Source organism: Corvus moneduloides, chromosome 4 (genome assembly GCF_009650955.1).
Source record: "Corvus moneduloides isolate bCorMon1 chromosome 4, bCorMon1.pri, whole genome shotgun sequence".
In the NCBI taxonomy this organism is placed as follows: domain Eukaryota; kingdom Metazoa; phylum Chordata; class Aves; order Passeriformes; family Corvidae; genus Corvus; species Corvus moneduloides.
Genome location: NC_045479.1, coordinates 6,091,045 through 6,117,276, shown reverse-complemented (window position 1 = coordinate 6,117,276; position 26,232 = coordinate 6,091,045). Strand labels below are relative to the sequence as shown.

General features: G+C 39.8%; 1 protein-coding gene across 1 annotated transcript in view; it reads left to right on the top strand.

The window, feature by feature from the left end:
* ERC1 (ELKS/RAB6-interacting/CAST family member 1) overlaps positions 1–26,232 on the top strand; it is a 284,378-nt gene that overhangs the window by 183,062 nt on the left and 75,084 nt on the right.

The window sequence follows — 26,232 nt, the reverse complement described above, 5'->3', positions numbered from 1 at the left end:
TGAGCCATTATTTATTTGTTTAACTATTCTACACTGGTCTCTTTCCTTTCCTTTTTTTTTTTTTTTAATGAAGGGATAGAAAAACAGCTGTTACAAAATGGAAAGAGGTGGCTTAGATCTTGAAACTTTAACTTAGGAGTGCTGTATGAAGTGGGCCAAGCCTCCCCAGCTTCATATTCAGCTACAACAGTTTGATCTAGACCTGGCATAAGGATGTTGGAAGACTGCAGTACTTAAAAGCCACACTTTTTATTTTTAATAAAAAATTTTACTGAGCTATAAATTTGACTGCCTTGAGAGTTGCTGTATGGGGGGATGGGAAGAATAGCTCTTTAGGTGATGTGGGAATCCAAAGCAACTGGAGATGTATCCCATATCCAATCACTTGACAGTACTTTCTTCTGCCAAACTGCTCTGCCAAACCTTCTCATTAAAATCTACACGCAGTGTACTGTATATCCTGAAATGTATTTGGAATTGTGTAGATCCTTTACTATAACTACTCACTTCTAAATGATGACCTCTCTTAGCTGTGTAAGTTATTGTTGGAAAGTTTTTGTACTGAAATGTAGTATCAGGGACTACATGAACTGGTAGATCCATTGTACCTCAGAAGGAAGAAGAACACTGGAGAGAATGGTAATGCTGTCAGCACATGGAGAGAAAGATGGAAAAAGCATTACGTTTGTATAGTTAACTAGCTGAGCATGTTTTAGTCATAGTTGGTCTGTCTTAAAGTTCTGTAAAGCTGCCAAAGGCATCCAAACTTCAAAAACTCGCTCTCACCATGAGGCTCTGTTGCAAACAAGTCTCTACTGAGGACTCCCAGTCAATTAAATACCTTATTTTATATACAGAAACTCCAATATCTTCTTTGTTGTCCTGCTTTCCCAGCCTATGTCTTTTATGAAAAGCACTCATCTTTTTTCTAGTTTTGCAAAGCGTGTCTCATGTTGTTAAAATCTTCACTACTATTTCAACTGAAAAATAGCAGTAATCTGTAAAAAGAAACTGTAAAAAATAACAGTGAAGCAATTAGCTGCTTTTGGAGTTCTTATGGAGACAAATAGCTGTTGTACAGGTGGTGTTCAAAGGTATGGTGAAGCAGTATTGTTTCCTAAGTTTTAGGGCATGCTTCAGTGGGAAAAGTTTGAGGTGCTCAAAACCAGCACTGATTAAATTTGAGATTTGATAGCGGTGTAGATTTAACAACCTAGGCCCTGCAGTCTGCTAATGGGGCTGGGGAGCAGACAAGAAAAATAGCTTAAGAAATGCTGCTTTAGGAGATTCTAGATATGGAGTGAAAGAAAGTGTTAAAGCAACAAGGGGACTCCAGAAAGTTACCTCTGGGTTTTAATAGGAAGTTGTTAGATATAATGCTAGTGAAAATACATGTTTAAAATACTGTTTCGTAGAGTAGAACTTGTGTTTACTACTGACTCTGTAACCCTGAGAAGATCAGTTCACACTCCTTAGGGAATAGTGTGCCACTAGAATAGCTCAAGTGTGAATTATTCCAAGCAAGAAATTTCACTCCTTAAAGAAATACTGTGTATTCTGAAACCCTCTTCCTGTCAGTCTAATATTTTCGTTTTCTTTAAAAAAACTTTATTGCGAATAATTATGAGAGAGGCAGATAATGGTCTCTGTTTATATCACCAACCCTGATCTACTGTAGAGAAATACTAGTGAACTGCTAGGATTTTTGTTTTGTTATGTTTTCTTTAAGAAGTTCTAATGTTTCCATCATTCACAGCAAATCTTTTAAATTAGGCAGGAATAAAGTGCTGTCTACAGAGAAATCTCTGTTCTTTGTCCCATAAAAACCTGCTTAGGTTGAGCTGAGTTATAAACTGTTGAAAATCACCAGTTTTACTTTCTTTTTTTTTTTCCTGGTGTTGTCAGCAAATTTTGGCAGTGTGTGAAAATAACCAAGCACAAACAGTCTAATCTGAGGCCGAGCTCATGCAGTTGCCAAATCTGTAGCAGCGGACACTGCACTTACAGGGAAGGGGAACAGACACTGTGTCTGCGTGGTTTTTTTACTAGACAGGCCTTTTGTTATGGTCAGAAGGACCAGAAGGTTCTTCCTAGTCATGTGCTTCAGGATTGAAAAGTCCCAGTTGGGGCATTCCTCAATCTGTTCTTTCAGACCTGGAAAACTATCCAATAGCCCTTTCCTGAATTATGCCTTCTCCTGCTAATTGCAATTGCTGCTAGCCCTATAATTCAAGGTATGCAGACTTACATAATGTAGTTGGCGCTTCAGAGTTGAATCTTTCATCCTGCTGGCTCACAACAGAAGGATTATTACTTGTCTGAGAATAATTTACTCTCCTCTTGTTTCTTGAAAAATAATCAAGGATATTGCAGATGAATTAATTGTTATCGCAGAAAATAATTTATGTTTCAAAATCAATCTGTCAGAAAACATCTTTTGATTTCTTGTCTGACGGTACATGAGCCATCTTTGGAGTAGTTATCACAGTAGTTTCTAATTACATGAATTCATCCCACAGATAGTGTTTCTTTGATACAGAGTGGTCAGAAATGAACCAGGCCTGTGTAGCTAATGAGGCTGTTTATTGTATACCTTCCTTTTTTCATCTTGGATGATGCTGAGAGCTACAGGAGGGCTACTCATAAAAAAAATATGCCAACCTCGGCAGGGCTATGCAGGAGGACTGTTCACCCATATCTCTGCTACAGTTTTCCTGCATGATACGACTTAAAAATATTTGGTAGATGGAGAAGTCCACGTCTTCATTTTCTGACTCTCAGATAAGAAAAATACAAAGGCATGCACATGAACACTCACGACTGAAAATTAAGTCAGTGGAAGCTGAGGTTGTTTATCTTCTGAAAAGTTCATCTTCCCAGCAATAAAGCAGCATTGTCTGGAGGTATGAGTATGAAGCTGAAATTGAAAGTAGTCCAAAAAGAAACTGATTAATTGACTCAGTTTATTTGCCAGAAAAGTAAAATCAGTTGATCCAAAATGAGCTGTGAACTAGTTTCAAGCCCTGCAAACACTTTAACCAAACAAAAATACTTCAGGTTATGTGCACCCATGATGAACAGAACTAAAAAACCAAAGTATCGATGTCCCTCCAACAACAACTTGTCAGCTCATCCACAATGTCTTCTTGGACATGAAGGAATTATTTTTGTCTTTAAAGAAGTTATGCTTTATGCATATAGATTAACAACAGTTCTCCAGGGCAGATGAACAGCTGTCTCCATAGTTTGAAATCCCTTTTTGTTCCTTGTCAGTGCCACAGAGCGGTAGCACATTACCCTCACATCAGCAAGGTGTGGCTTTCTTGGCCCAGCACAAGCTCTTCAGCATATTCAGCTGGACTTACAGGGTCTGTGGGTCACTTGGTGTGTCAGACCATCACGTGATGGCAGCAGTGGTACCAAAACTTCTCCTGTAATTACTTCTTGTGAACTTAAATCAGCTGAAGTCCCACAGGAGGCGCTCTGTCTCTGTAGGATTCACTGTCTGGGGCAAAGCTGAACAAGTGCATCTGTGTCAGTCCCTTTCTCCTTCTATTAGCTTTAGAATTTTCTTTTTTATATGTCTTTTTCAGGGCGTACAGTGAAAATGAACATGCTAGTGTCCTATTACCATTGTTTTGTCCTTTTCAATTTTCAAGCATAAAATATTTAATTGTGTATGTTTATTTTAATTCTATATTGTTGCCCCACTAAATTGTAAAAACTTCAGTTGAAGTAGTCTGAAATAGGAAAAATAATACATTTCTAATTACTGAACAATACAGACCTCATGTTTAAATAATTTGAAATAAACTGACCTTGGAACTGCTGTTAATCTCTAAGCGAATCGTACAGAATCCAATAGGAAAGCTGAAATACAGTGTGCAGATATATTGTGTCTTTTGAGGCTCAGGTTTATTGAAAGATCTTGGTTACTCTCAAATGTGATGACTTTTGCTACTATTTTTAAATTCAGGGGAAAACTAGAGACAAAACATAATCTCCTTTGCACTTCTTTTTCTCCTGGCAACTAAGGAATGAGCCTTGTTACACTTTCTGTCCTCCTGCGTTGTCCATGAACCTTTTGAGCACTCTGAGACACAAGTCTCAGAGTGGCATGGAAGCAAGCAGAAGAGTTTAACCCATTTTTGGGCAGCAGTACTAAACTGGTCGATCAAATGTTTCACGTAAGCGAATCTTGAATCTCAAAGTGTCACAGAATGATAAAACAGCAAAGCAAAGACTTGAACCTTTAGCAAAGCCTACATAAACCAAGTGCCCCGTATCAGTACACACAGAATTAGATTGTTGCGCTCTACTCCATTTCTTTAAGTATTGGGAAGTTGTATTTACCTTTTGTAACTGGTTTGTTGTTACGCTTCACCTGCCTTGAAAATCTTTTTCTTCTGTAGCTTTTCAGATACTAAAACCTTGGCATGTGTCACAGTCCTGTTTGTGATAAAACCTCTGTATCTCATTTTATCTTGAACTGTATGGTCCCCAAGAACAATCTTGCAGACAGAAAGTACTGTACTATCTTAATGAGCCATGACAGGCCTGGAAGCAAAATGAACTGCTGAAAACTACACCAGGTAGTGTTAGAGCGTTTTGCTCCACTCAGTAATTTCCAAGACTATTGATGTTGTAGGGAGGAGTTGGGAAAAAGAGATCCAGTCATTAACTTCTGGAGAATTTTGCTACACTATGCTCTTGTTCCCATGCCTTTCCACTGGAGATTATTTCTCTGGATATGTTTTTCCAGGGACTGGGTTTAGTGGAAGTCATCCCTTCAGTGGCATAGTTTTCTAGATGGTGAAAGAAAATTAAATCTCTTTCAAGTGAGAATGTTAAAAAATTTAGCATACAGCCTCAGTGTTAAAAATGCAGAGGTTTAGTCATGCTTTCGTTTTCTATTAATAGATCACAACATTCTTATAGAAATTGCTCTGAAAGATCTCATCAATAGAGATCTTGGCATACTAAATGTATGATTTGTTTAGGCTTACACAATCTTGACGCTAGTGAATGAACACCCTTCTTGTCTTTTCTCAGTTTTGCTAGTCATTATTGCAAACAATCTTAGGGAACAGGTGCAGCACAAGAAAATTTTCATGTTCTTTACTGCCCAGAGGGCATTGCTTTGATAAAAGTTTGTTTTTATCATAGCTGTTATGCAGATCGTGTTATCTAAAAGAAAAAAGAGTTATGTTGGTTTTTTCTAGGTAACCCAGTGTTAAATTGGTAGAGGAATAGGGAGAGTGATGGTTTTATTTTGACTAATATATGGAACAGATTGCTTGTCAGATAGCTCTAAGGGCACCAATATACTGCCTTTTGCTAACTAATTCTGTGTGCCTTTATTTTGTATAAATAAATACAGTCAGAAGTTCTGTCAGAAGTAAAAGTTTATCTGTTCAAGGGAATCTGTGTAATCTTCCCTTGGAAGTATGAATACTCCACTTATTTCTAGAACAACACTTGGCAAAAGTACATTTCCGAGCTTTCTGCATGCAAAGACGTTGTTTGTGTATAATTCTATACACAAGAAGCATAAAGATGACTGCAATTTTTGTTTTAAAATATGCAGGAGTGTTTTGGCTCAGGGTTGATAGCAGAAGTAGATTTCCTATGCTGGCTGTTTCAGCTGCATCAGTGATTTCTGTCGCCATCCCTAATCCAGCTATAAGATTCTGGGGCTTCCAGGGGTGTTACTGAGCTAAACCAAATCAGACACTTTTTACTTTCTGTTAAAGTCAAAAGAACCATGAGTTCCTTAGGGTGCTTTTTCCTCTTTTATAAACGTGAACTGTAAATAGTAATGGATATAAATCAACTCTGTGAGCACTACATATTTCATTAAATACAGTCAAGTTGTGGATTAATAGAAGTTCCAAGTGAAAATATTATGGTATCTCATTGCATATATTGTAGATTTAATGTAGTGTGAACAATAGTAGCTTTGAGCAATTGTAAATCCCATCCGGACATTGTCAACATAGTTCAGAATACAAGGAGGGAACTCTCACAGGGTGGATGTGTTCACATGGTCACTGTGCATGTGCGAGTCACTCTTTTATTGGGTCTAAAATAACAGTGTAGCTTTGCAGGGTGTAGGTAAGGCAAAGTCTAACTCCAGGCTGTTTTCTGGAGTGGAACAGAAATTCTTGTTTTTTTTTTTTTTAAAGTGAGGTCAATTTGCTTTAATTACAGAAATAACTTCTGAAGGAAGTAATTGCTTCCCTGCAGTTCTGGAAGACAACAAGTGGGAGTTGAGTAAGAAAAAGTGGAGAAATGAGTCAAGTTGTTGGCAGTACATGGAGTCTTTGTCTTTATACTGTATGGGAATATCAGTGATGTCTGTTTTGTTTTCCTCCCTTCCCAAACAATATTTTTGATTTCTTTTAGGCAAAATAAGAATCATCATCTGCAAGTCTGTGAAATTTCTGAGAAATCTCCATAGCGATAGGATTTGGGAATTGTTGGTTTGGGTTTGTCTGGTGCTACCTTGTGTGCAGTGAAAGTGATTCCATGTAACTGGAGTTAAAAACATGAAAATTGACCAGAACTGCTAATTTAGAAATCCTAAAAGATGACATTAAGCACTATGAAAGTGTCTTTGAGGTATGATGCTGTCATTGCTATTAAGTCACTTCTCCCCAGTTCAGTAGTTTTATCCTTTCTGCAGATTGCAGGATAAAGACAACTGTCTTCCTGTACTAGAAGCTAGTGCATATAGGAATGTAGGGAATTCTGAAAAATCATTTGATACATGTTATATTTGGTGTTGCTTAAATCCCTCTTTCAGCCCTGCCTCAAGCACTAAATAGATACGGCTATAGCTTTCTCTAGACCTATAACTCTTTTTCAGTCTGCTGGCATTTTACAGCTTTAAAATTCATGTTGAGTTGGAAACTACAGGATCACACTAGTTTATTTCCACTATGTAATCTAGGAATCCAGCTTTGCATATGAGGTTAAACTAAATTATATCGTTTGTATTTGCTATACAATCAACTAGCTTGATCATTTCGTTAGTTTCATGAATAAAGATTTTAGGCCACTGAGACTGTTGTGAAAATATGACAACTGCAAGTTGCTTTGAGCAGTGAGAGATTTCATGAGAAAAGGATTGGAAATGGTCAAAAATATTTGTAGATGTTTAGAAAATTGTTAAGTGTTGAATAACAGAGAAATTAGCTTGTTTGAGACTAAATCATGACAAATCAACAAGGTGTCCCCATATGCCAAGTCATGGTTTTGGTAATATAGGAGTTTTGATCTCAGGAGGGTTTGTGTCATCGTCTCACAGAACTGTCTCATCAACAAAGTAGGGATTGTATTCCTTATTAAACCACTATAAAGTGGGAAAGTAGGTAGCTGGAAAAGAATAAACAGTAGTTTACTGCTGAAATGGAAACCTCAGCTACATGATGTCCTTAGAGGCCTCTCCCAAGCCTGCTGCTCTTCAAATTGTCCATGGTGAAGTGGCTGACAAGCCAAGGTGGGTATTGCCAAAACACCACAGTGGGGGTTCAGGTGTTCTGGGGAGCAAGATGAGAATTCAAACTCATCTCAGTAATGCGAAGAGGGGTTCTAGGGAGGTTTTTACACCCGCATATCAGAAATACCTTAAATACAGTTCAACGTGCTTTGGGGCTACTTTAGGTGAAGCTGAGGATGGAGAATGTGTTAGCTTGCAGTTTTTGTGATTCTTCAGCACAAGTCATATACTTTCCTTACTGAATGTCTGTAAGAATGAAAAATGTGTCCTGTAAAAATGTATTATATGCATGAGCTTGTTCCACATGTGATGTGGGCTCAGTTCTGTCTGTTAATACTGTCTTTGGCTTGCAGTTGCAACTTCTAAAGAGAAACTTGCTTTTGTAGGTAATTCATGTTGAGTATTCTCCATGCAAAGGAAACTTCTTTTTTTATTGGAAGGAATAAAATAATTTAATTCATTGGTTCAAAGTAGCTGCAAAACTTTCGCTGCCTTTCAAGCCCTCATTAGGCAGGAAACCTGAAAGGGTTAGAACTTGCTAGGTTATAAAGAATACCAGGGATATCTTCTGATATTTGGAAAAAGCCTTTATCTCATCTAGTCACATTTTCTTCAAAAATATTAATAATGCAACTATAAATAATAGTATTTTTCAGTTTAGTTCTTTTCACGGAAGGATTTTACGTTTCTAAGTTTTTTTTTTTGTTTGTTTGTTTGTTTTTTTTAATAAAATTGGAGAAATGCTACTGTTGTTCCTCAAAGGAATAAGCTGAAAAGCAAAACATGAAGTGACTTGTTCACCCATGGCCACAGAACTTCAGTGGTGTCAGGAGTTGAAATGTGAAGAGACTGGTTTGTGGATTTTTTGGATATCTTAACTGTTCGAGACACGAATGTTTCATAGGAAATGTTATGCATGTAAGGTACATAGTTCTTCATTTACTTCTCTCTTCTAACATGTTCTCATACAGATACTTTCTACATCCTCATTCTTTGTTTTATATGACTGTACCTAAAGTTAAACACTCATTTCTTGCAACTTCAGTGCCGTAATTGGAGAGAAGCAATCTGTTCTGTTTTGCTGAGCTGATTTTTGGATTTATCTTGCTTACTAGAGTCTCATTGTTAGTGAGGGCTCTGGTTCTGAGTTTGAAAAACTAGATTAATTTAGCCAGGAGATGTTAATTTAGAAGAAAAACAAATACATTTTTGCCTTGCCTTTAAAAATATGAAGCTGGCTTTGGACTGCAGTTTCATAGGTTTTGTGACAAATGAGGCAAGAAATAAATTGGCAAACCCGCTATGTCCAAAGTACAGTGGTACAGTGTGCTCTCCAATTCCCAGCCCCAAAGATCTCAGCAAATGCCACAAATTAAACAAAGTCAAAATTAATCAACTCTACAATCAAAATACAATTATTAAGGCTTTCATTTACTACAAAGAAGCAGTTGTGAAAGAGGCTCTGGAGCAAGTTCTTTTGTGCAGTAAGGGAAAATCAGCAAGGTGTCAAACAGAAAAATGAAACCCTGCAGGTGAGGCTGTCTTTGGAGCCAAAAGAAACCAACACTTTTGCAGAAAGGCAAGTAAACTGTTGGAGAATGGAAAAGGTGTTTGGTGCTGAGCTGCAGGGGGTGTCAATGTGGCATTTGGCCCAAACAGAAGAAGCCTGTGGACTAGAGCAATGCTCTGGGGTCATGCACAGCCCCTTCAAACAACATTCCAATGAGGCTTCCCTGCAGGGCTCTCCACTGCTGGAGCTTCTGCCTCCTTTGCAACATGGAGCATGGGAATAGCAGTTCCTGTGGGGGGGAATTGGAAAAGGGCAGTCAGGGATGCCTGGACACACCACAGCTGACAGCACCTTTCTTTATTTGTTTTGTGCCCTTGTTTGGGGGAGACAGGGTGCTCCATGTTACCTCATGGCACGTATGGATACATCCCCGCTGTCTGCATTCATACGGATGCCGAATTTCTTGTTCTGTTTGATGGGCAAATGTGATGTCAGTGCAACTTCAATACAACTAAGTGTAAGGACTTCATCTTTAGCTGCCTGTTCCTGAAACAGAACTTGTAGGCTTTTAATGAAAATAGTTCTAGAGGGACAGAAATTGCATTGGGCAGCTATATGGTTTTCATCTCAGCGCTACAAATAACTTTATTCCCATACATGGGACATGCACTGTCTTTTAATAGATCTCTATTCTACTTTCATTTGCTTTTTACTAACTCTCAAAGTAGCAGTGTGGTATTAATATGTAAATAGTATAGTAAGTTATGTCTAACACTTTTTAGAGTACACCTACGTTAGTCCAGCTGTGGTTACACATTCTCGTGGTGCAGACACTCCTGTGGCTGCAATGTGCATGCGTCACTTGTGTTTTGTTTGGCTTGTCTAGAGTATGGCTCATTTTTATTTTATAAATAAGTATAGTTAAATTTTTTGTAGACTCTGATAAGCTCTATAAGTTTCTTAGCAGATCAATGATTTAATGAAAATTTAGTGTATTTTCAAGGTAGGAATACTTTTTAAGAGCTGTCAGGTTGTAGTCTGATGCATGGAATAAAACCCTCAGCTCTTCAGAGTTGCTTTACCCCCTGTTCCCACTGCCAAGTCAGTTTCGAAGCAATTGTACATAAATCAGCAGATCATCATCAGGAAATGCCTGCTTGGTAAAGACGGAAAATTTAACTCCTTATGACCAACACTCCCAGATTTTCAGTTAAACTTTTGTTCCTATTCTGTATATTGATATGGCTTGTCTGGAACATGCATTGTAATGGACAAAATCTACCTTTCAGATGCTCTATTCCCAAAGAAATCCTAAAAGTCTTAGAAAAAGTCTTTTTAAAGTATTAGCTGAAGGACTGAACAAAAAACCCCCTCTCATTCCTCTTTGGAATTCGTGCACCGCCCATTATTCTAGTTTATGTCTTAACTATGTGTTTTGATTTGAGGTAAGAGTTAGGATAGCCTAGTGGAAGTATTTCATTTCCTAACTTCCCAGCACTTCAGCTGAGGTTGGTGACAATCTGCTGGGACTTGGAAATGCACACCTACACCTTTAATGAACAAGAGGAGTTTGCTGATCAAAAAGGGTTACAATAACTTGTCTCCACATTCTAGGAATAGACTATTTTTTTTTAATTGTGCAGTCTTCTATAATTTCAGTTTATGCTGTGGCCCTCAGGTCTCATTATGATACTTGACATTATGTAGCACTTTCCAGCTGTGAATGCTAAAGCAGTTACAAAGTCCATGTTAACTCTTGAAACAAGCCTTTGGAAAAAAAAAGTGTTTATCTTTTAGGAATAAGGGAAACTGCACAGAAAAATTCAAATGGCATGAATAAATTGTATAAGTTTCTTGTAATAGAGTGATTTTCAGACCACATTCAAGTAATTTAACTGGACTTTGCACTCCCAAAATAAGATTTCATTTGCTGTTGCGAATTAACAAAGGGATGTTATTCAAGTGTTGTTTAAAGGGCAGTATTAAAATTAATTTTCTTGTTCATGATAGAAGATTGTTTTGAATAGGACACAGACCAGGGGATACACAGTGAGGTTCATTCTTATCTTCTCTGTTTCTCAAGTCCTTCTCTTTGGTTGGTCTTCAGAACCTCGTTCTCTGCCTACCAGGGATGATCTCTAATTTACATTGGACTCCAAAAAATGTTTTTTAAGACTTCCACCATTCTACACACAAGATTTATGTTGGATAAGAAAGGAGCTCATTTCCAGCTTTGAGGCACCTGTTGATCCCTTAGTTGTTGGTTCTGAGGAGATCAGCCCTGTGTTGTCAATTGCCATTTCTGGTGCACTAGATTATCCCACTGGACTTCCAGGTGCCTCTTCAGAAAGGCATGGATCTTCTATATATTTTGTTGGCCTCCTGTCTTTTGTACCCTAGGGCAGCTCATGTGATACTGGGTACCATTATTTGGGCAGTGCAATCCCAAAGCAGGCACCAAGAAAAACTGAATCATCACAATTCCCATCAGCATCACTTAGAGACTGCAGTCTGGTCTGGCAGCTTCTCAGCACTGACAGGATGCTCGCTGGCACTTCAAGGTGACTTCTGATATCCCAGGATGTGGCACTGTAAACCCCCTCTGTGCTGCAAGACCTCATAGCTTCCACTGAATTTCTGTCATCTCCTTGAGCCCCACTGAAAGGTCACGTTCTCAGCCCTGGCCCTCTGCTTCTCATTCAGGAACACAGTGCTTCCCAGGCTCTTTGGGATTAGGAGTCATTGTTTTCATGGCACTTTGGATCACAGACTTGCCTATAAACTTTGGAATGATTAGTCCCAAAACACTTGCAGTCGAGCCACTTCCACACCATAGGGTAGTCACCATCACTAAGGCTGAAAGGGTGTTTTAACGAGTTGTGCCTTTTTCATATTATGGAAGAATAATTTATTCCTAAAACACTGCTGGTAGCTGACTCTTTCACTGTCTCCTTTGAGGATGCTGCAGTGTACTTGATAGCTCATTGCATGGCTGAACTGTGTACTTGGAAAAAAATCAAAGCTACATCAATTTTTTTTTTTTGTTATGTTATTTAAGTACATTATTATTTAACAAAGAACAGTAGATTTTCAATGTCATTCTAACATATTTTTTTTCTGGTTTTGCCTGATATTTTTTCTGTCCTCGATTGTCTTTTCACTGAAAAGTCACAGAATTATGACAGCCACATGCACAAATATTTTCCCACTCTGTTTCACAGTTACACTAAACTCAGCTATGTTTTTGTCTTTTTGATTGTTACTGGAGTCATCCTTAAGGAAAAGCTGGCTTTGAATGTGTTTTTCTATAGTTAGTAAACTTTTCAGTGGTCCTTAAAGTTGTTGGGGACGTCTGGTTTCATTGGCTGGTTGCCAAAACACTCTTTCTCTTACGCATGGCTGGCTGGTTCTTCTAATCTGTACCACTGTCTAATCCTGCAAATTTTGGTCTGTATTAGCTAAAGAGCAAAATTATAAATTTTAACAAAATGATACATGGTAAGCCAGTTCTGTGAATGGAGATGTACACTAAATGCATTGTGTTAGTTAATAATTGGGATGTTATATATTCCTTATTCATAACACTTAAAGTTGTCAGTTGTAAAAGTAAATGCAAAATCGTGCCGAGATTTAACTTAAAATTTGTGTATATGGCTTATAATTGAAAAAAAAAGGCTAAGAGAAGGACACACTTTTCTTGTAAAACATGCAAGAGCAGGATGGTTTTTAAATGGTTTAATTAAGCATATTTGTAAAAGTGATAAAACAAATCTATTTTTTTTTTAAAGCTTTATTTTTCATATTGTACCTATCAACCTCTCCTGATTTCAGGAAACTAGTTTCAGTTAGGCCCTGGGGTAAACAGGACTCATTGTTTACATGGTACAGGGCAAGAGGCTAATTGACTCTTTCATTTCTCTTCTTCTATTTCATATACATGTAGAAAAAGTACAAAAGAGAGAAGCTTCAATCACACGAGCAAGACTTCTGAGGTTAAAATAGCCTGATTGAGAGAAGGACAATGAAGCTGCATTTATGCTCCTGATATACCGATCTGTATTCAGAGCCACCACTTTGGAATTTTTTCCAGGCCTAGACTTTGGGTTTGCAGATATGCTATCATTTTGTTACTACTCTTTGAATTTGTTCCTGTGTGTCTTTCCTTTTTTATACATAAGATGCTACTGAATGGCAAGACTGAAAGTACTTGTTCTAAATGGCATTCATAAAAACCTTTTTCTAGGTGTGTAATTTTACCTTAGCCAAGATCCTTTTTTAGGTTTCCAAGCTCTAAAATGAATACACAACTATTTTTTCTTGCCTTTTTTTTCATAACTCGATGAGGGTTTCTTGAAGCCTCTAAGTGTATAAAACTATTTGAGATGCCAGAGCACTGTAATGCTGGTTTTTTATTTGTGTCTTCTGTCGCAGGTCAGGGAATGCAAAATCATACAAAGAATCTTAAAAAAATATTCATTCTTTCTGAATATTATACTGAGCCATGTTCTCCACAGTTCTTTAGGTTTTATTGAAATATATGAATATGAAAATAAACAGAAGAGTTCCTTTTGATGTTACGATACAGTAACATCCCCTTTAAGAAGCATTCTAAACTTCACATGCAATTGCTGGTTCTGCCCTGTTGCGTGAATGAAGCTGTGCTCTGCGCTCTGCAGGCCAAGACTGAAAATATTTCATTCTTGGGAGCATGAGGAGCTGTGGTCTGACTGCAGGGCAGGCTGAGCTACAGACCCATCTGCTCCTGCTCCCCTCTCCCAGGTCCTCCTTTGCGCTGTCTGGAACTCAAAAAACTCCACTACTAATTCAGGACACTAACCTAGCAATAAAATGTCCACATTTTTCTGAAGTTAGTTTTCTGCTGGCTTAGTGCACTGAAATGGCAATCCATAAGTCGCAGACAACACAAGACAAGGTTTGAAACTTAGCCTTATGTCGTGGGAAGGAGATGACTGTGACAGCAAGCTGTTAGAGTGGCCTGAACTGTAACTTCAGTTGCAAAACCAAAAGCCACCCTTGCCTTCTGGTCTTCATTCATAGCTTGGGTAATGTGCTGAGATCTTAATTGCCCTGCTTTATAATCCATTCCTTTTCAGCTTTTCCTCTTGTTAGAAGGTTTGTCCTGCTCCTGACCTGAGAGGCCTCCTGCCTTTGGCTAGCTGCCTCCCTTATCAGCAGAGTATCCAAGGTGCAGGGTGGTATTTTCTGTGAAGGATCTGAGCTGCAACAGTTCCATCCCACCATCATTCTGCATCTGTCAGTCGTTCCTTGTTCTGAGTTGAGTGGGTTGATTAGACTGATTAAAGTAAGTGTCTGGATTGAGAGGGTTAAAGAGCATCCATCTGTTCTGGATTTACTGCTGCTTCAGTGGAGGCAGGAGGGCCAGGAATTAGTGAGTGGCTTAGTCCAGTTCTCACTGCTGGCAGCTGACAAGAGCACTGATGAGGTGATAATGAACTAAAAAGTCTGCCCTGTTGGCTGGGTGGGAAGGGGACCCAGACAGTGGGCAAGTCTCACCCCTGTCCTTGCCAAGCTTTTCACGTTTTAATAGAATCCATCTAAAGCAAAATTAACAAGTATACGTTCCTGGACGAGTTTCAGTATCGTAACTTATCACTGGCGGATGAGAAGGATCCGTACGGTGACGTTTGCAGCGTGGCAGTGCTGTGGGGCTCAGGCATCGCAATCCAGCAGTGGTAGTGGCACAATCAAGAGTGTTTACCAAATGCACAGTAAGATGTAACTTCTTTTAAAGTACTATCTGAGGTTGTGCAGAACATACCTCTTCCATTTTAGTTCTGACCTTTGGTGGCACGTACTAACATTTTCGACTGTAACAATTTATCCTTGAAATATTCAAATCAGGATTTGAGATGCATCCTAAAGGCATTGCTTTGTGTTTTCCCTTTGTTGCTCTAAATGCTGCAAAGCATTTGTTTTTCTTACTTCTTTAAACCTCTGTCTGTCATTAGAACATATTCCAGATTGCCTGTAACCTCACAATATTTTACTTCTGACACGAGCCCAGCTAATGCCAAGCATGAGTGTTGATTGTATATCTGTGCTAACACAGTATGGATATACTACCATGTCAAGGTGTAAGAAGCACTTCAAGCTGGTTGGGTAGCTGAGGAATACAGTGTAGGCACTCACCAGGCTTCTTAAATTGACATACGGTGTTCTTCTCAACTTACTTGTTGCTGACAGACTTAATAAAGGTTCAAGATTTTACAGGCCTTTAATTTATAAAGAGTCTGCAGAGAGTATAAGCATGAAATATCTTACCAAGAGTTTGTCTTTTTTGTAGAAAGCAATGCTGAGTTTTGCAAGCTGGGTTAGAAGCTGTTTATTCCGTAGTCGAAGTGTTTGGAGGGCAACTTCATTCACAGAGGGAAAACCTCTCTGACCTTTGTGCAGAACATTGAGGGGGAAGATCGTGACCCCAGAGTCTCCAGTGGCTGTTGATTGAAACCTTGTGTTTCAAGAAATAAATGTTTAAGAACACTTCCTTATAAGGCCCGGGCTGCATAGACTGACTTTTTTTTATAGCATTTTAACTATTTTGGTAAAAGGTGTTTCTTCCCCTACCCCCCTTCTGATTCCAGCAGAAAGGGCTAACTCAGCACAATTGTTAGTGTGACCCTTAGACTGAATGCAATTTTGTCATTATAAATATGACTTAAATTGATACAGCTTCTTTTCCTAAGCCCATAGGCCCAAGCTGTCTCTGCATAAGTATGCCTATATGACTGTAACAATGTTGGCATTCATGGGCTTGCTCTTGTCAATTGCAGGAATATATTTTGTAGATACAAACCAATCCAAAAAGGAAAAAATAGTAAGTTCAGCCTTGAAAAAAGACAACAAGTATAATGGGTGGGATTGCATGTGAGGGATGTTGGGAACCATGTCAAAACCTTATAAAAACTTAATTTGCGTGGTTGTTAGCAGTCAGAAAGATTGAAGTCAATATTTTCATACCATTTATTTGATGTCTCCATCTGCCCTTCTATTCAGAGGCAGAAATTCAGGAATTTCAGAATTTCTTACTTCATCTGCCTTGTTCACATAGACTTTTAGCAATGTTTGAAAACATGGGAATGCAAATAGTCCTGCTTATGCAGTTAAAGAACCTAACCACTTTCAGATTAGATGTGTCCCTTCTTAATTGGCAAACTGCTGTGCTTTGTTAGCTGTACCAGTGCCCATCATCTGGTATGGTCAGGTGTCCTGGGTTGCAGTGTATCCTATTCCCATCCTCATGAGCTGTTGAAACCAGGTGGGGCAGTGTTTCCTTGCCTCCTCCCCCCAGACTATCTTTCTGTTAATGGCCCATCATTGTCCTGCCGCCTGACTCAGAGATAACTCCCTCCGGACTATCTTCTGTTAATGAGCCTAATCAACACTTGGCCTCATGACTCATTACCCCATTGTGAGATGCTCCACCCAGAGGGAGGAACCAAGCATCCCATCGTGGATATAATCTGGGACTCTGACCACCAGAGATACCCCTTCCCACTGGATTTCTAGAGGACAGGAGCTACACAGCTACCATTGGACTTTCTGAGGAAGAGCAGACTCTTTTACTACAGGATCACTGCTTCAGAGGATTGCAGCCACCATTCTACCAGACTGCTACCACCACCCTGCCTAACAGGGTGTCAGGTTGTACCTTGACTCTGTCAGTTTGACAGTGTTTTCTTTTACTTTTTTTTCCATTTCTTTAATTTCCATTAAATTGTTATTCTGACTTGGTGCCTCCCACTGGTTTGTTTTCAAACTAGTACATCAGGGCTCCAACAACTTTTTTTGCTACCAAAGGAATTGCTCCTTATGTGGTGCCTTGTCTGTACCATGAATGTTGGGATTCATGAGGGGAGGGAATTATCTTTAATCTGATATATGCGGAAGAGGTACCAAGGAGTTGGCACCATGGACTGTTATTTATGACTAGCAGAAAGCAGTCTCTTTTATGTTCATTAGTTGTAGTTGTAGTTTGTAGTTTTCAAATTAATTAAAATTGATATATGTTTTCTCATTTTCTAACTTTGAGGGGAAAGGGTGTTTTTTCAAAATCAAAATTTTAGGATAAAATGAGATGAGGTTGTTAAGTGCCCACTAATCTCAAAAAGTGCTCGGTCCACTTCAACCCCTTTGTCAAGTCTTCCTCAAATAAAGCCAGCAGTGACATTGAATAGAGCTGCTCAGAATCTTCTAGCCATTCTATATTAAAATGTTCCTTTTCTTCTAATAGAAAAGGTGGGAGGTTACCAAATGGTGTTCTTGAATCTGTCACAGGAAAGGGCTTTTTTTTGTTTTGATCAGATCAACATTGTGAGAATTTCTCTTAAAATATCTTAAAGCAACAGATTCAAACGTTCTTATCTGAACAAATGAAAACTCAGTCATCTGTTCTGTAATTATAGAATACGGACACACTGATTTATTTTGTCTTACATTCACTTGTTGGTGGTATGTCCCCAGTATTCATGTCTAACATAGAAACCGTTTTGATACAGAGAACACAAAAGAAATTTTTGCCATAGAAAAACAACTGTTGTGTACATTTCAGAATGACACTGATGTCATCCTGATCACATTATCTTTATGAGTCTTGTCTTCTCCCTCTTCTCATGTTGTTTGTGGAGAAGCAGACTCTGGAAACTGGAGCCACTACATAAAAAATCAAAAGTCATCTCCAGGTTTCTTCTATGCAAGACTTGGACATAAAGGCAATCAGTTTTATCTTCTATCTAATGTCTCTTTTGGTTTTCAGTATTTTGTGGGTTTATCACCTCCAGGTAAGGTCTTCTAATTCTTGGGATAATTAGGACAGCTGTAGAATATAACAAAAAATTAAGTCGAAAAGCAGCTGTATGTGGATTAGAAGTATCTCTCAGCACTCTAGGTAGCAACTTACATTGATGAATGCCACCAAACTTTCGCAGCCCATTCAGATTTAGCTTCTCATATTTTTTCTCTCAAGGAAACCAGAATGCACTGTTTTTAAACTTGATTGTAGGTTAGAAAATGCTAAGTAATTTTCTACCCAGAAATTATTTTTCCTTCATTCCTTCTTTTTTGCCCCTTTTCTTTTTTGTTGACTATACTCATGAGTCAGGGTGTGTCAGAGTTGCTGATCCTGCATGGTAACCATTCCAATCTGCTTTAGTTTCTTACTCATGTTTAATGATGTTCCAGTCCTGGAAGATCGTCCTCAGAAACCCAGGGGATGCTTTCCATAGGAAGTTTGGGAACTGAGTGAGAGCATGTGTCGTGCTGTCCTATAGAGCTAAAGGGAAGCACTTCAGCCTAGGAAACATTTCCTTTTGAATAAGGTTGTACAGAAACTTCTTTGGCTTCTTCCAGGGCTTTATTGACGTTGCTGCCATTGTGATTAAGTTTCTTGCTATTGCTGATTATTGTGATGATGTAGAGCCAAAATCACTGTTGCTTTTGGCTGAGTAGGAAAAAAGACAGCATGAAAATGGTTTTGGCAGGAAAAAAAAAAGAATACTTGTTAAAACTGAAGAGTTGATTGTTGTATCCTTGTTTCATACTAGAATTGAAGCTAGTTTTTTAACACCATAGTTTTCAGTATAGTTCATGGCAGAGGTACTGAGTGAGGCATCATGTAAGAAATAACATTTCCTTACTGAATACATAGAGTGGGTAGAAAGTAAACTGTTTGAGTACACTTCCCTGCTGTGGTTCATTGCTTTTTGGGAATTTCATTTTGAAGAGCAGGTGCCCCTGATCTTCCCTACTGGCTCAGCTGCATCTTCCTTCATCCAGCACAGTTTTCCTTCTGTGCAGGGTGCATGGTGACAGTTCTTTCATTTCTTCACATTGCGTGATGCCCATGACTGCAATCAGTCTCTTTTTATAAAAGCTGATCTCTTTCTCCCCAGCCTGAAGAGTTAAGGAAGGCCGCTTCTGAGCCCCAGTTCATACCTAGAACTTTACCAAATGCTCTAAAAGCCACCTCTGGCATGACACTGTATGGGCTTACTTCCAATGAGACTTTACCTTCTCATATTAAAACTATATTTCTAAGCTAGTCTTGGAACATAAAATATGTCTGTGATGGGTTAACTTTGGCTAAGGGCCAAACTCCCACCCAGCCACTCACTCACTCACCCTCCTCAACACAACAGGAGTAGAAAATAGGATGAGAAGGCTCATGCATCATGATAAAGATGGGGAGATGCTGATTACTGTCATGGGCAAAACAAACTCACCTTGGAAAAGATGAATGTATTGCCAATTAAAGGTTTGGGCAGTGAGAAACCAAGTCAAACAATAACACAACACCTTTCCAGTCCCATTTCCTATGCTCCCCTTCAGTCCATCACTCCAGACTCCTCTGCTCTCTCAGTGCAGGGAGGGATGGGATGGGTATGGTCAGTACACAGTTTCTCTGAGCATTCAGAGATAGTTTGGTTTGGAAGGGACCTTCAAGGTCATCTAGTTCCAGCCCCACTGCCATGAGCAGGGATGCTTTTCACTAGACCAGGTTGCTCCAAGCCCCATCCAGCCTGGCCTAGAACAGTTCCAGGGATTGGGCATCTACAACTTCTCTGAGAAACCTGTTCCAGTGTCTCACCAAATCCTGACTTTTCCCCCAAATCTAGTAGGGCAAGCAAAGTAGCCTTGCAGTATTTCATACATTGTCTCTGAGAGCCTTCTCCAGCCACACAGCTCTTTCCTTTCACCACTGTGGGCTCTCCCCATGAGGCTGCAGTCCTTCAGGAAAAGATCTGCTCTAGTGGGGGCTCTAAGAGGAAGCAGTGGGTGTCTGCTCCACCATGGGCTGCAGCGCATCTGTACTTTGGCACCTGGAGCACCTCTTTCCCCTCCTCCTTCTCTGGTCTTGGTCTTCCCACCGCTGTTTCTCACCCTTTTGCCCCCATGCCCCTTCCTTTGCCTGCGTGGCAGGTCTGGCCCTTACTAAAATACGTTTTCCCAGAGATGACACCAATTTGGCTGAGGAGCTGAGCTGTCCTGCAGGGGATCCTCTGGAGCCATCAGGAACCGGCTGTGTCCAGCACAGGGCAGCCCTGGTCTCTTCTCCCTGAGGCTCCTACAATCCCTCTGCTGCCAACACCTTGTCAGGGACACCCAATAGAGCATCAAATGATATTTAAAATTTTTGTTACAGGGAAATTACAAGATTATAACAATGCTTACCAATGCACTACTGTGCCACTTGCTGAGTGACAAAGAATGTTTTCTTCATGGGAAGAAGGAATTTATTTTCCATGTTGGGTTTTAACTCTTGTAGACAAGGCTGCTGGTACAGGAGGTCAGGGCTACATGGGGAGGCTCTACTCTTCTGCTAAGTTTCAAACATGCCTAAAAGATGTAAAAGCACTTCTTTATGCAGCAGGTACTGAGGCTTCGTGGCCACAGAGAAGTCTGCACTGTAGAGACAGCGTCTGCAGGATCAGATGTGGCTTAGACAGATTCCTGGACAACAGGTCCCTAAGTGGATATTAGAATGAGCTTAGATAGGGATGTGCTGTATAATATCCTTAACACTGGAATTCTCAGTGCTGGCAAAACGTGAGGTGACTGGGCCAATAGGCTGTGTTACTGAAAAAATGCAACCAAGAGAAAAGCATGGCAGTGAGGTCTGAAAGGCTGAAATTACAGAATGTATTCTGTAGAACACAGAGTGCTGAAATTGAGGAGACAACAGTGAGCCCAAATGAATTTGGAATTGTTCAGGGAAGATGCTGAGAAAATCATGGACTTCTGCCTAAAAGAACAAGCAGCAGAATTCTGTTTGTCCCATAGGTGGGCGTGGTATAACACTAAAAATCTACAGATATTTTTGTCATATGGCTTTAATCCTGTTTCTCCTAAGAATGCGTCTTTCTGCAATGTTTCTGTGTATTATCAAGTGTCGAAGTGGATCAGATCTAAGTGGTTAGTTGGAGTTGAGGTTGCTTCAATTACCCTGATTGCTGGTGAAAACAGCAAGACTTGATTGGAGGAAGCAGATTTGGAGTTGTTTCAGAAGTGCCTACAAACAGTTTTTAAGAAGTTTGATTACAAAGGGATTCTTTGCAATCTAAAAATTAAGTTTGCTTTAGGTTTCCCTATAATGGAAATATCTATCTGATTGCCTTTTGCTACAATTGCAATCACATTTTTATTCCTCCTTGTTGTAACTTTATCTTGCTTTACCTCAGATTTTTCCATTAATTTCAGGAAATAAGAGCCTGACACAATAATGCTTGTGAGTGAAGCCTGGTCCTTGGCATCCTATGTTTGAACTTTATGGATTAGAATTGTTGACTCACAGCAATCAGGTTCACTCTTGTTGTGTCTGACAGGGAACAGAGGGGACTAAGCCAAAACCAGAGCCCCCAGAGTAAGGGCATTAGACCTGTCTTTTCCAAAGTGAATAGTTTCCCTTCTAAACAGTCTCTGGAAAGAAGCTTAGTAATTCCTTAGGGAGGCAAGTTATAAAACTTGAGATGCAGATATTTAGATCCTATGAGCCAGCCAGCAGTAGTGGAATTGGCTGTCAGAACTTGTAAAAATCTCAACCAATCTCTTTTATTGTCTTGTGGCTGCAGCAGTGAGGCATCTCAGTTTGTGCAGGGTGAACTTTCCCCACCATATCCTGTTTGCTACTGTTCGTGTGAATACAAAAGTCAATGCAAGTTATATCTAGAGGAAATATCTTTAGGGTGTGAAAGGTTATCACAGAGGTCCTTTCATCTGCTGAAATGTAAGAACATGAGAATTTATATCCATCATACCAGAGGGGCTACAAAAAGGAGTGGAGCCCAGTCTTGAATTTATTCGGTTTTAGTACTTAAAATAAGCGGTGCTGCCTGCAGTATTTCAGATTCTTGTGTACAGTATTTTGAGCTGTGTAATTTTCACTGGAAGTTGTTGAACATATGGAGGAATTTCCATTTGCATGCCAGTTAAGAGTTCTAGAGTGCTTGGGAGGTTATTACCTCTCCACTACAAAGGAATCCAGATTATTCAAGGAAATTCATAAGAAAAGTTCTCCTACCTGCTGTTCCCCATGTTGTGTATGATGCTACCACAACTTGGCAGCATAATGTGACTCTAACTGGAAATATCCTTCCTAACTACAAATTGAAACTCGGGGAGAGTAGTTCTGAATCCCTGTCTTGTGCATCAAGCCTCAGAAAATCTTTTTACATTCAAGCTATGGGCCCCAGTCTGGTTCTGGTTAGAATTCTGGTGTCTTAGACAGCAGACCTGTGTCATTTATGGAAATCTGGTAGCCCTAGTGGGTTGAAGAGGAAATTGTACTGCACTTAAAAGTGATTATATGGTATGATTTGGTATGATTGTCTTTGATTGCAAGGGAATGAACTTGGTGACCCTACTAAAACAGGATTAGACAAAGACCAGTGTGGGTGGCAGCCATTTAGATGATAAGACATTAATTCAATCATTCATGTTGTCCATCTTTTTATGCCCTAACCTGTGATTGACAGGATATCCATAAAGAGCCACATGAAGTCTGTTATTTGTTTCTTTGGAGAGACACAAAAATCCTGAATACTGTAGCTTCTTGGCAGGTAGTATAAGGTCTTGATCTGACTAACAGTGTGTCTGTGTTGTAGAAATGTATTTGATTCTGGAACACTGCTGCATTAAATCTGTAGTCCTCAGGTTTTGTGCCAGTTCAGGAGTCAGCTGTAGACTCAGTTACAGACATATTGGTCTTATCATCCAATGTGCAACCCTGGTAACCTTGGTTGATTTTGGAACTTCGTATAAAAGGAGACAGAATGATAATTTTTAGTAGTGTGGTTGCCCCTTGATCAAAAATAGGAATGTCTGCATGCAACTTAGCTGGAAGAAAAACAAATTCTAGCACAGAAACCAACAAGTTAGACTATTGTTTTCAACATGTGCTAGAAACTATATATTTAAATTCTGTATTTATAATTGGATCCAGTTTTTCCATCGAGTTGGCATTTGCATTACATAATCTCCTATCCTGTTAAAAAATGCCCTTTGGCATTTACAAAGTCCACTACACTGACTAATAACTTGACTGCTCTTCAGATCTTCCATCTTTACAGTGGCATTAGCTCCAGATTTTGGCAGTGCTTGGTTTTGGTCACCACAGCAGTCCAAGCTCAGCTATGTGGTACTTCAGAGGCCATTCCTGATCCTTCTGGAACAGGAACAGCTGGGTCCTTCTGGGTGGAACAGCTTGCATTATGCAGTTGTGGTCACTATGGTTTGAAGCAAAATGGGGAAGTTGAAGACTTAATCCCTAAGAATCAATCAATAAACCTATATTTAATTAGAAAATAACCCTGAAAAACAGAGTATTTCCTGTGGCAGTTCCTTATATCTGATGTATTTGTTTTCAGAGTGCAGTGGACTAACTTTAAACCTTTGGTTGGATGTGCAAAGCAGACTTTGCAGAGTCCATCTGTTCTTCTACCTTTTTTAAATGCAAAACTGTCTTCTACACTTTCTTAAAGTGGTAAGCATTTTGTTGATCTGGCATGAGCTTGTTTAATGACATAAAGATCATAAGTGCAACATCAAGACAATAAAAAAAGAAAATACTTGAAATAGTTTAATATGAAGTGAGGACCTTGTCGAGTATTGTCAATAAAGGGCCCCAATTTTGTATTTCCTTCTGCATAGGAAATGAAAAGTCATCCCAAAACACATCATATGGCCTGGTTACTTCAGTAACCACCCTACAGTGTGGGTCTGAAGTTTCTGAGTCAAAATCTCCCAGTCCCTGGGTAGTGTTCTAGAAGAAGCTGCCAATAAGCAGCTGTCAATAAGGTGATGAGCACTCTGTCATCGTTCAGTTCTCACTTACGCTGTACGAGTTGGTGTGATTGCCTGGGTTAGATGTGTATCCTCACGAGCACTTGTGGGCTGTGGATTCCACTTTTACAGGTGGATCCTCTCATGGCAGTAGTTTTAATTCCTAGAATTGGGAACAAAACAAGTATTCTCTTGTTCTCCTATTGATTCATGTGTTCCTCATTTTGTTGCCCAACTCTGATTCTGCTGTGAGGTGCATGGCTCAGTAGCTGTGAAGGGAACCTGTGCATGTCATTCTGGGTGGTGAATTCTACTTGTGCAGCCAGTGCCTGTATGAGGCAATGCTGAGAGTGATAACATAAATAAATGCCTTTTCAAGTGGGCCAGAGAGCTTGCTGAAGGCCTTTGTCATGATGTCTGCTTCACAGGTGCATTCCTATAGTGCTCTATAATGACCATTAGCTTGAAAAAAATAGCCATATTAGCTTTGTATTTCTCAGGGTGTTGTTAAAAATCATTAAATTAGTTAATCAGTATTAAATCTCAGAAATTGTTATATCAGTCCATTGCATCATTAGAATTTTTATTCAAATTACTGCAATGCTTAAGCTTTGTTATCAATTAAACATTTTTTCCTAAATGATCATGAAATGTTACTACTTTTTGTCTGTAGTATTTCAGCTACCCCTGTAATTACCCGTTGTCATGCCCTCTGCAGTCTTAAGATGTGTCAGCTAATACTAAAATAAAGAGGTGCACTGTAGTAGGAACTTATGCTGCTCTGGACTTAACAAAATGTTTCGTTTTAGTTGTATCGTTTAATGTACATTTTGAGACTTCACAATTAACCTTTTTCAAATATAATAGCAATAGTAATAATCAAAGACATTTCTAGTTTGAGAAAAACAAAAACATCCTAAATGCTTGCAGAGGGATTTTCATAAAAATCCTTATGCGAGGGTGCCTGGGAAATGAGGACGGACAGAGCCCCACTTTGCCATGCCTGAAGGGAAGGTTGATGGCAGAGTTCCAAACCCCTGAAACCCTAGGACTTCGAGTAAGCGTTGACATTGATGTAACCTGAGCAGTACAAATGACGTTGCTTTAATACTGTGAATGTTCAGGAGCAGTGATTACTAATGGAAAACACAGGAGTGCAGATAATGTACAGGAAGAGCCATTATGAACTTGCTTCACCAAGCCCTTCCTAAAGGGGTCTGTAAGGGGCTGCTGTGGTCGTCGATGAGTTCCATCTGTACTGCCTTCTTAACCAGGCTGTAGAGGTAGGAAGTTGTAAGTCTCAGCCTGAACACACAACTAATGCCTTCTGCCACGTAAGGGTCTGTGAAGAGTTTCTTTAATTGCAGAAGATGGCTGAAGCCTTGCTGTGCTATATGCCCTCATTTCCTTCCTTTCTCCCTCATGCCAACTCCTCCTGCTGTCCCCCTCCCCCAGCCCTGACGTTTCTGTGTGTGGCTTCGTGCGAGAGCTGTTTTTCCTGGAGTTCACATGCTCAGGTGTCTGGGACCTGCACAGGCTCAGCCTGTGTCCAGAGCCACCAGATGAGCTCATGATGTGCTTTGAGTGGCCTTTGTGTGGTCACTCCTGCTGCTGCTGACACCTGAGGCAGCCGAGTCTGTCTTCCCTCGTTACCAACCCCGAGCAGTCTGGACTGGGAGTCGGCATGCTCTGAAGATGGAGGTGCTCCTCAAAGCTCCTGTGCAGGGGAGAAGCCTCAGAAGCTCGCTGGGAGAGCGCTGGGTGTACTGAAAGGGAGACATCTCTAGCATGGGAATGGTATCTCTGTAGGAACAGCCGTGCTCGAGGGACAGCTGAGCTGGATTTGTACTGATAACACCTCTCTGTTTGGTTCTTGAACTGATTAATGTTCCTTGCAGTGGGAATTAGACATTATTGGTAATAACTCCTTCCTAGTGCCTGCTTCCCTTTCAATGGCAGGAATTCTCTTTGAGAAATTAAATGCTCTCTGGAGTGTTTTAATGAAATCCAAGTTTTGTCTCTGAGTCATCAATTTTGCTCTGTCTCTCAGCCATCATCCTTATACTCCTCCCCAGAAACCCACTAACTAATCAACTTAGCACTGGGCATTCTGAAATGTTTGCTGAGAAAACAGCTCTGTTTTGACAGACAGCAATTATAGCACCTGGGCTATAGGCGGACTTTACAGCTCTTCTGGGGATCTCTTATGAATAGTCACTATGAGGCCAGCAGAGCCCTGTGCAAACAAGCTTTGTAACCAAATTGCACTGAAAACCCCCTTCTCTTCTACCCACACCCTCCCCTCCCAAAATTACTGAGTAGCATGGATGTGCCTTCTTTACTTATTTTGAACCTGAAAAAGTTCTCACATTTTGTAAGAGATTGCTGTTTAGATTTAGGAAGAGTT